The sequence below is a fragment of the Ornithodoros turicata genome, chromosome 4 (assembly GCF_037126465.1).
Source record: "Ornithodoros turicata isolate Travis chromosome 4, ASM3712646v1, whole genome shotgun sequence".
Taxonomy (NCBI): Eukaryota; Metazoa; Arthropoda; class Arachnida; order Ixodida; family Argasidae; genus Ornithodoros; species Ornithodoros turicata.
The window spans coordinates 43,442,838-43,451,547 of record NC_088204.1 but is presented as its reverse complement, the minus strand read 5'-3'; the positions used below and the strand labels follow the sequence as shown (position 1 = coordinate 43,451,547).

At 44.6% G+C, this 8,710-nt stretch overlaps 1 long non-coding RNA gene across 1 annotated transcript; it reads left to right on the top strand.

The window, feature by feature from the left end:
- The first annotated feature begins 5,541 nt into the window (after positions 1–5,541).
- LOC135393065 (uncharacterized) lies at positions 5,542–7,782 on the top strand. Its single transcript, XR_010422420.1, has 2 exons — positions 5,542–5,800; positions 6,795–7,782. It is a non-coding gene; the product is annotated as an uncharacterized LOC135393065 (long non-coding RNA).
- The last annotated feature ends 928 nt before the right edge of the window (positions 7,783–8,710 follow it).

The following is an 8,710-nucleotide window of genomic DNA, read 5'->3' as shown; positions in this document are numbered from 1 at the left end:
ATAACTATTTTATTTTCGGGGGAGAGATAGCATGTTATCATAAATAGCGATAGTCTGTTGGTTGTAAATTCTGACATATAGGAGTTCCAAAAAAAGCCGCCTTCCAATCCTGGGCACAGGCAACAACAACAACAACAACAATAATAATAATAATAATAATAATAATAATAATAATAATAATAATAATAATAATAATAATTTATTTAACGTTATTTCACATAAGATACAGAGAGGTTTGCCTAAGCCTCAAGGGCTTGTGGGCAGAACCCGGCAGATAAATGACAGGCACAGTAAGTTCAGTATAACAAAACATATTCCTAGATTAGTATCATACAATTCAAATATTACATATTCCATGCAGTTCAAAACTATAGAAAATTAAACAGCAAAGGTTTCTCTATTGACAGAGAAGTGAATCAAGAGCACTTTTAACGGAACAAATGGACATTAAATTCAAAGCATCTGACGGCAATAAATTAAATATAGTGGGAACATAATAGGATCGTAATCCCTTGCCATAATTTGTAAAAAATATTGGAATTATATAAGTTTCAGGATGTCGAGAAGCATAATACATTGTCCGACAAACCCTAAACATATCTGTCCAATAATATTTTAAGATCACAGTGCGGACAAATAAGTTATGAAAGTTGGCATATGATGAAGTTGAAATAGATTTACAGACTCCAGACTATCTCCAGATAACCCACCATATGACAAACTCTTCAAAGCTGATCGCAAGATACGGTCTATTCTGCTCTTCCAATCCAAGGAACAATTAGAAAAAAGTGTGATTCCATATCGTAAATGAGAGTAACCGAGTGAGTAATTTTTTTGCATAGTAAGGAATGTAAGACTTGATATGATATATAATAGGCAGGCCACACTACGTAATTTTTTTACAACGAAAGATAAATGGGTATGCCACTTCATATTGGAGTCGAAGTGTATGCCCAAGTGCTTCATAGAGGACACGTACTCTAAAGGTTCACAACCACAGTTGGTGCAGTCGGATGTATGGAGATAGATTGGGAGGTCACAAGGCACTGGTTTTACAGGGTTATGGAAGCAGATCAGTTTTAGTTAGATCGCAAACCCTAATGCCATCTGCTCCGCCAGCTGACTTACTTGTTCGAAAACCACAAATAAGTGACCACAAGTCCGCCTCTGTCATGTCATAAAGAAACGCCGATGCTAATGAAGAGGACGCCAGAGAGTAATCACAACCGCGACTACGTGTACCTGACGTGCTACCAAAATGAACATAAAATTCATCTGCCAGCTTTTTTGGACAGGAACCAAATTTTCTAACAAGAGCATCATCATTATTACCCGATGGGTCGGAACCACGCAACTCCTTAATTAATCTCCAAGTATCCTTGGGATTCCCATTACTCTTGGCAAAAGACTGTAAATAGTATGCCCGAATATGATTCTCGTTTTGAGTGATTGCAGTCCAATCAAAATCACCTATTAATCGGTCTAAAATCTGTTGTCTATTACTTGAGTCTGGGTTGGCTCCAAGCCATGTGGTGTAAATGAATTAGTTGGGATTGAAAAAATAAACACGAAATAGTGATCCGCAAGTTTCATTGTAATTACCGCACGAAATAGACGGCACTCTTCAGTTCTTACATTTATATGATCCAAGCAGGAAGCATGCAATTTACCTTGACAAGTCTCTACCCTTGTTGGAGCTTGGATTGTGGGCTGGATCCCAAATTGTGCTAACAGACCAAGAAAATCTAAAACCAGTGAATTCCTATCATTGAGTAAATCAACATTGATATCACCAGTCATACACATAGTAGAACACATATTTATCGATGTGAAAACCTTACGTAACTCTAACAAAAATGTCTTCACATTAGTGGAAGGCGGGCGATAACATACCAACAGTGCCCACAACAATCGATCACTTGATAATTTCAGTAAAAGTAATTCTGATTCGGCCACAGATGGTATTTCAATTTCACATCTCCAAAGCGTTTTCACAAAAACTGCAATCCCACCGCCCCTCCTATTGTTCCTAACATGAAAATATGCATCAAAACCATTTAGTTGGTAAAGAGCAACTTCATCATCACGTATGTTAACCTCCGTAATTGCTAGCACGTCAAGGACGTCGTAACATTGATTAACAAACGCAACCAGTTCATTCCAATGTCTACGTAAGCTTCTGATGTCCAAATGCAGAATATTCACATTTGTATCAAGAACATCATTAGATTCTGACAAACAATTTTTCAGTGATAAAGCATTCGTGACCGTATGAAAAATCACCGTCGTGTTACACAAAGCAAATAATCATACACAGCTTCCTTTCTAGGAGATATTTATCAAGTCATCATTGCACTTTATGTGTACAGCTGAGTCACCTTCAGCTTTCCAAATGAAGATTTTACCGTTTCTAACCCATGCAAATTGGTAATGCTTTCTTTGCACCAGCTTCTCACTTTCCAAAAGGGGGTGTACCCTGTTACCCACTCTTAATAATAAAACTTTTGAAATCCACGCTAAGAAATCCACCCTTCAAATTCCATTCCTTTGAAATCCAAGCTGTCAGAATAAATCACAATGGGTCTATGCAGTCCAGTGTTTTACGTGAGAAAATCAGTGTTTAAGAGGGTCACACTCCAGAATAAGAAGTTTTTTTTTTTTGCGTGTTAGCGCCGCGAAGCAACTGTGGCTATGAGCGGCGTACAGATGTGGACAGATGGAGAGAGGACAGCAGGAAGGAGTGGGGGACAGGGGGATTAGTATGCGTCCTGGGCCGACTTCAGGGGGAACTGTGCCGACATTCGTCTGGAAAGTCTTCGGAAAACCCAGGAAAAACCTCAGACAGCACAGCCGGCAGTAGGATTCGAACCCACCACCTCCCAGTCTACAGCACGACGTTGGTAACCACCAACGAGCGGACGCCTTAGCCCACTCGGCCATGCCGCTGGTCGAATAAGAAGTCTTTATGCAATTCTGTGTCGTATTCAGCATGTATCTCTCAATTATTCATTAATTTAATTAAGTTACAGGCGTAAATAACTACGCGTATGAATACTAGGAAAACAACGCTTCAGCGGTTCGGCCGTTCGGCTACCATTGAGGACGATGCTATTTGAGAAAATGGAGTAACGGCGGAGCCGTCGAGCCGTATTGTGTTGCGGGATCTGCTGCATAAAAAGGATAATAACTGCAAGCTCTAATAAAGCATATGTTTCTTCTGCCGATTTCGTCAGGTATTTATTCTTCCGACGTGTAACGACTTGGTGTGCTAACACGCGCGTGCAACTCATGAAGGAATTCATGGGTGAAGTGACATTGATGCAGTCGTAGCTGTTTTGGACAGGAAATCGGGTAGCGAAAAATGTCCAGAATGAGCAACATATCAAACGTACCGCAAAACTGCTGTGTCGACCATTTGTCACGACGGTAATCACGTAAACATCATGTAAACGTTTCTTCCGTTCCTCGGCCTCAGCCTACGAAGAACCGCTAATGTTATGTTTGATAAGAGCCGCGAAAAGTGGTTCAGCAAGGTAAAACTGTGCCGGGTACACCGTCACATGAGGGAGGTGTTTAATTAAATCACAGTGAAAGATAGCAAAGGACTGTTAGTGGTCATGTAGACAGCAGATGTCGTTCACCAACACATCAATGGATTGTATAAATAGTCTTCCTGTCAATGGACAACTGACATTTTCCTCCCGTCTATACTGAGCAATGTTGACCCAGAGCTTGGTTTTTGGATGCCACAAAACACTTCTCGTCAAGATGGTGCACTGCGACTCATGGACTGTGACTCAATGGGGCATTTACAGCTCAGTGTCATTACCATCTGAGGCAAATTGACTCTTTCAAATACTGTCACTGCAGTGCTGTAGAAGACTCAGAGTATATTCAGTGTCACTGCCCACACTACCAAGCTTTCCAAACTGCCATTTTCAGATAAAATTGCTTGGCTTATGGCTAAATCGAGCCCACGAATGCCTGCTCTCAAAGCTCTTTTGGCAATTTTGGACTTCATGGGACATTATTTCCTTCCTCACACCACAAGCAGCTATGGGGTAGAGTATCGCCCCAGGCAATGAAACTCCCTGTCCATCTCAACTCTCAACTCTGCAACTTCTGCGAGGAGGTTTAAACCACTCTTATAACTACATGTTACATAAACAAAATACAGAAACCGACACTAAAGATTTTGTTTAAGTTTAATTTGTAGAAGCTTTCGCGTGGAAGTCCACGCTTCCTCAGGTAGGACCTGAGGAAGCGTGGACTTCCACGCGAAAGCTTGTACAAATTAAACTTAAACAAAAATCTTCAGTGTCGGTTTCTGTATGTTGTTTATGTGATGTACAGGACTTGACTCCCCTTTTCGTATACACTTCAACTACGTGTTATGTGTAACCTAGGAGTGCTGGTATGTGGGTGGAGTGGCTAGTTTGCCACAGTACCACAAATAGGAACACAAATGGCTGATAAATGTGCTGCAGAATCTAGGCCAAGAGGATGAGCACTTGGAACCATCACAGTTTTTAGTACCATGCAGATGAAGATAGAGTAGAGCACCCTCAAATTTTGTACTACTTTTCCTGAATTACTCGTAGTTACGCTGCAGCTACATAGGCATCAGTTCAAATGCTACTCACAATTGCCGAAACTTCATGCTAGCACTCAATTCTTTTCACAAACTTTAGTTTGTGATATGATCAATGTTTCGGTGACTTCCATAGGCCCGGTTTCACAAACTCTGGTTAACTGAACCAATATCAAGGGTTGCCAATTCTTGAACTTAATAGACACTTCTTTTTTTTCATCGGTGATGCGGTGAATACTTCAGTAATAACTCCTTTAGTGAAGCAGATAGTTTAATGACCGTTCATCTTGGTTCAGATGCTGAAAAGGTTGGTGAAACTGGGTCATTATGTAGCCTTTGTGTTCTGGTGCGTTGCAATGGTTTTTCGAGGGATTCAAACTACAAAAAAGGTTAATAATAAACAAATTCTTGGCATACCTACCTGCATACATGTCCCGGACAGCACGTAAGAAACTCAAAAGAATATAAATGTCATCATGACATTGGTAGACAGACTGATACCGAAACAAATCGGAAAGAGATCCACGAATGGGCACTTGTTCGCTGCCTCCTCTTGAAAGAAAAGTAGGACCAAAAGTCGCTTGCTTTCTCAGAGACCACCGTAATCCCCTCAAGACCGTGCCTTTTTGATGCGAACTCGTCCCTCCTAGCTTTGAGCGTAGCTCAACTGTACCAAATTGGTGGCTCTGTTGAACAGTATGATGTCATTTGTACAGTTTCTAAGGTACTTTGTACAAGGGTTTTGTATGCCAGCAGCGTACTGTCTGCAAAAGGTAGTTTTCGTGTCCACTTCAAGAAGATAATTTTTTAAGAGGCTTAGAGGATGCGTAACTACTGTGTGATTTCCACTAAATATCGGAAGAGATGTGCACACCTAAATACCTGAAACCCTCAACTGAATTAATTGTAGGATCAAAATTACGTGGGAATATATTGAGGTTTGTGGGAAACAGAACTTTCCCTGCGAATTTGTTGTCTCGTCACGCTGTCGGGAACTATCATGTGCGGGTTATCTGCTTTTCGTTATTCCCGTCACCACGCCGGTGATATGTTATCGTTATCTGTGATTGCACGTGCCGCTCTTCGAAGTGTTACTGGGCGCGAGGATTCTTTTCCTTAAAAGGGGACCACCGTAGGATTTTGGGGCACTCCGACTCCGAGCATTGGGCATTGCGGCAGTGTGTTCGGTAAGGCTTTGTACGTGGTGAGGTATGTCATTAAACGTTTGATTGCATTCTTCCTTTTGAGTTGGTTGCACTTCCTTCTGGTAGCGAGTGGGTGGAACGGCCCCGGGTGTGGGACCGCCGGCTCTGGGAGCCGTGAGGCGGTCGCCACAACTGGCGCCCACCGTGGGGCCCGACCACCAACCTCGCAGAAGGGTGCAGCTGGGGATGTTTCTTGTCCCAGCCTATTTTCGATTTTTGGTTATTTCTGTTTGGCTGTCCTCACTAAAAGCCTGCCTTTGTTTCGTCTGTACATGGCCCGCTCACTCGGTATGCATCCCCGGCACTTGTAGCGCCGCGGACACGCGCCGACCGGTCGGAGTCCCGGTGTTAGCAACACCCCGTTTACTTAGCGTTCTGCTAACTGCAGTGCAGTCGCCGCCGTCACGTATGACGGAACGTTGTTCGAGTTGCACGTGCCGTTGCAATCACAACTACTGGCCTATCTCACCCCTCCATGTTACTACTTTACAGTTACTGGCAGGGCCCTTCCGCCTCCTAGCTCGGCAGGCTGAACGCGGCGGTAAGGCGAGGCAGCGAACTAGCGCACCCAGTAGGTTGCGTTGTTGCTTGCGTGAGTTCAAGTCATTGTATGGCTTTACTGGAACAGTTAATCCCGTCTCCGCTAGTGCAGGCGGGAGAACCGCATTGCGCGTGTTCAACGACTACCGCGCTTTTATTTCAGCGCATGAATTGGGAGCCCCTTGCGAATGCGCTGCGTGTTGCCGTCAACTGCGTTTCGCGCGTGATGTGCGCAACAATTGTTACCGCGGTCACTATTCCTTAGTGCTCTCGTGCGTAATAGTCAGTACCGTCGTCGCTACCGCGTAGTGCTCGCGATCGGACCTGGCTATCTGCATTTGGTATAGTGCTCCTCGTTTTCACGGTTGCCCACTATTGTTGCCGGAGGGCTGGACAGACCCTCCTGGTCAGGAGTTACCTCTTGACTATTTCCCATCTTTTCCCTTTATTTTTTTTAGACGAGATCGACTAGGCGCTCTAGGCGCGGCCCGGCTGGCCCCCCTCACCAGCGGACCGGATCTTCCGGTGGCAGCTCGCGCCACTATGCAACTTCGGCGAACGCGCATCCCAGAGATGACTTCCCTCCTAGGCCTCGTCACCGTTCTGTTGCAACGTGGACCATTGTACATTCCGGACAACCAGTCCCATGGGCCTCGCGCTCAAGATGGGCGTCGCAACCCCGGCCTCTGCGTGGCGCCGACCCGTCTTCCGTACCGCAACCATTTCGAGGTGTAACCATTGAGGATCGTCACCCAGCGGATCCTTTGCTGCCCTATACAGAGGAAGAAAGACAAGCCTTGTGTCCCAGCTGCGGCGTTCCCATCATCCATCGGGCCACCCATCTGAGAGGACCCCTCCACCGCGTCCGAATGGAACTAACCCAGACCATGAGAGCTCGAGCCACACGGGTCACGGAGTCTGACCTGAGCGCCGCCATTTCCATGATCCAACGTCATCGGCCGGAGCTCCTGTTGCCCACCGAACCGCGACCTCAGCAACCACGAGCACTGGACACCGACTTGATCGATCTTCTCGAGGAAGACATGCCAGAGAACTGAGTGTGTGCTTCGACTGCTTCAGGAACGGCCTACTTTCGTGCCCGTGGATGCGGCATGTTTTTCGTTTTTTGTGAGTCCAATTTGGAGAAGGGGGGATGTGGGAAACAGAACTTTCCCTGCGAATTTGTTGTCTCGTCACGCTGTCGGGAACTATCATGTGCGGGTTATCTGCTTTTCGTTATCCCGTCACCACGCCGGTGATATGTTATCGTTATCTGTGATTGCACGTGCCGCTCTTCGAAGTGTTACTGGGCGCGAGGATTCTTTTCCTTAAAAGGGGACCACCGTAGGATTTTGGGGCACTCCGACTCCGAGCATTGGGCATTGCGGCAGTGTGTTCGGTAAGGCTTTGTACGTGGTGAGGTATGTCATTAAACGTTTGATTGCATTCTTCCTTTTGAGTTGGTTGCACTTCCTTCTAGTAGCGAGTGGGTGGAACGGCCCCGGGTGTGGGACCGCCGGCTCTGGGAGCCGTGAGGCGGTCGCCACAGGTTTGTCTCGTTCACAAAAGATATCATTGCACACTCTGCAAAGTTCATCGGTAGTTGCCATGGCCTACATCAATAGGAAACACTGCAAACCACTCATTGAGCATAGTCAGTCTGCGGTACGCAAAGTGAAAAGCGTCATTGCCCATTGTGAACATGGCCATGCAACAGTGCTTGCGGCTTTGCATTTCTCACTAGTTTCTTTTATGAGATGACTAATGCTTTGCCAATTCAACACAAACATACTTTGTAACAACTACTAGGAAATTTGGAACAACTTTGCAAAGCATACGTACTCGTATGCACTTCCTTTAATCGCTTCAGGAGTATTTCTCCCGTAACATATCTCGGCAGATGCAGTATGTCATGTAGGTAACACAATTTTGGCACAGTATTTGCTTGATATGTCCAACAAGCAGAGATATCAAATCTTTGTGCCAAAATGGTGTGCCACGTGTCCGTGTAAAGACGAGTCGCTTAGATGGAATAGGTACAGCATCTTGATGTTGAATGCAAGAAGTTAATGTTTGACAACATATATGTCATGGGTTAAATACAGCAGTATATCATACACATCAAAAGAATGCCAACACTTCAGTGATTTACCTTTACCTGTTATTCCAATGTTTACTCTCCCTTCTATTGGAATTATGTATTTCAGAATCATTTTTGTATTACTGAATTTTAATTTGGCAATCCTTTCACATGTCTTGTGACAGACAGGTTAGCAATTTAAGCAGTGTTTATGTGCCTCTCACAACCTGCATCTTTATGCAAAAATGCTCCAAAAACCAGGAGACGACATAACCAGACAAAAAAGTAGAGAAC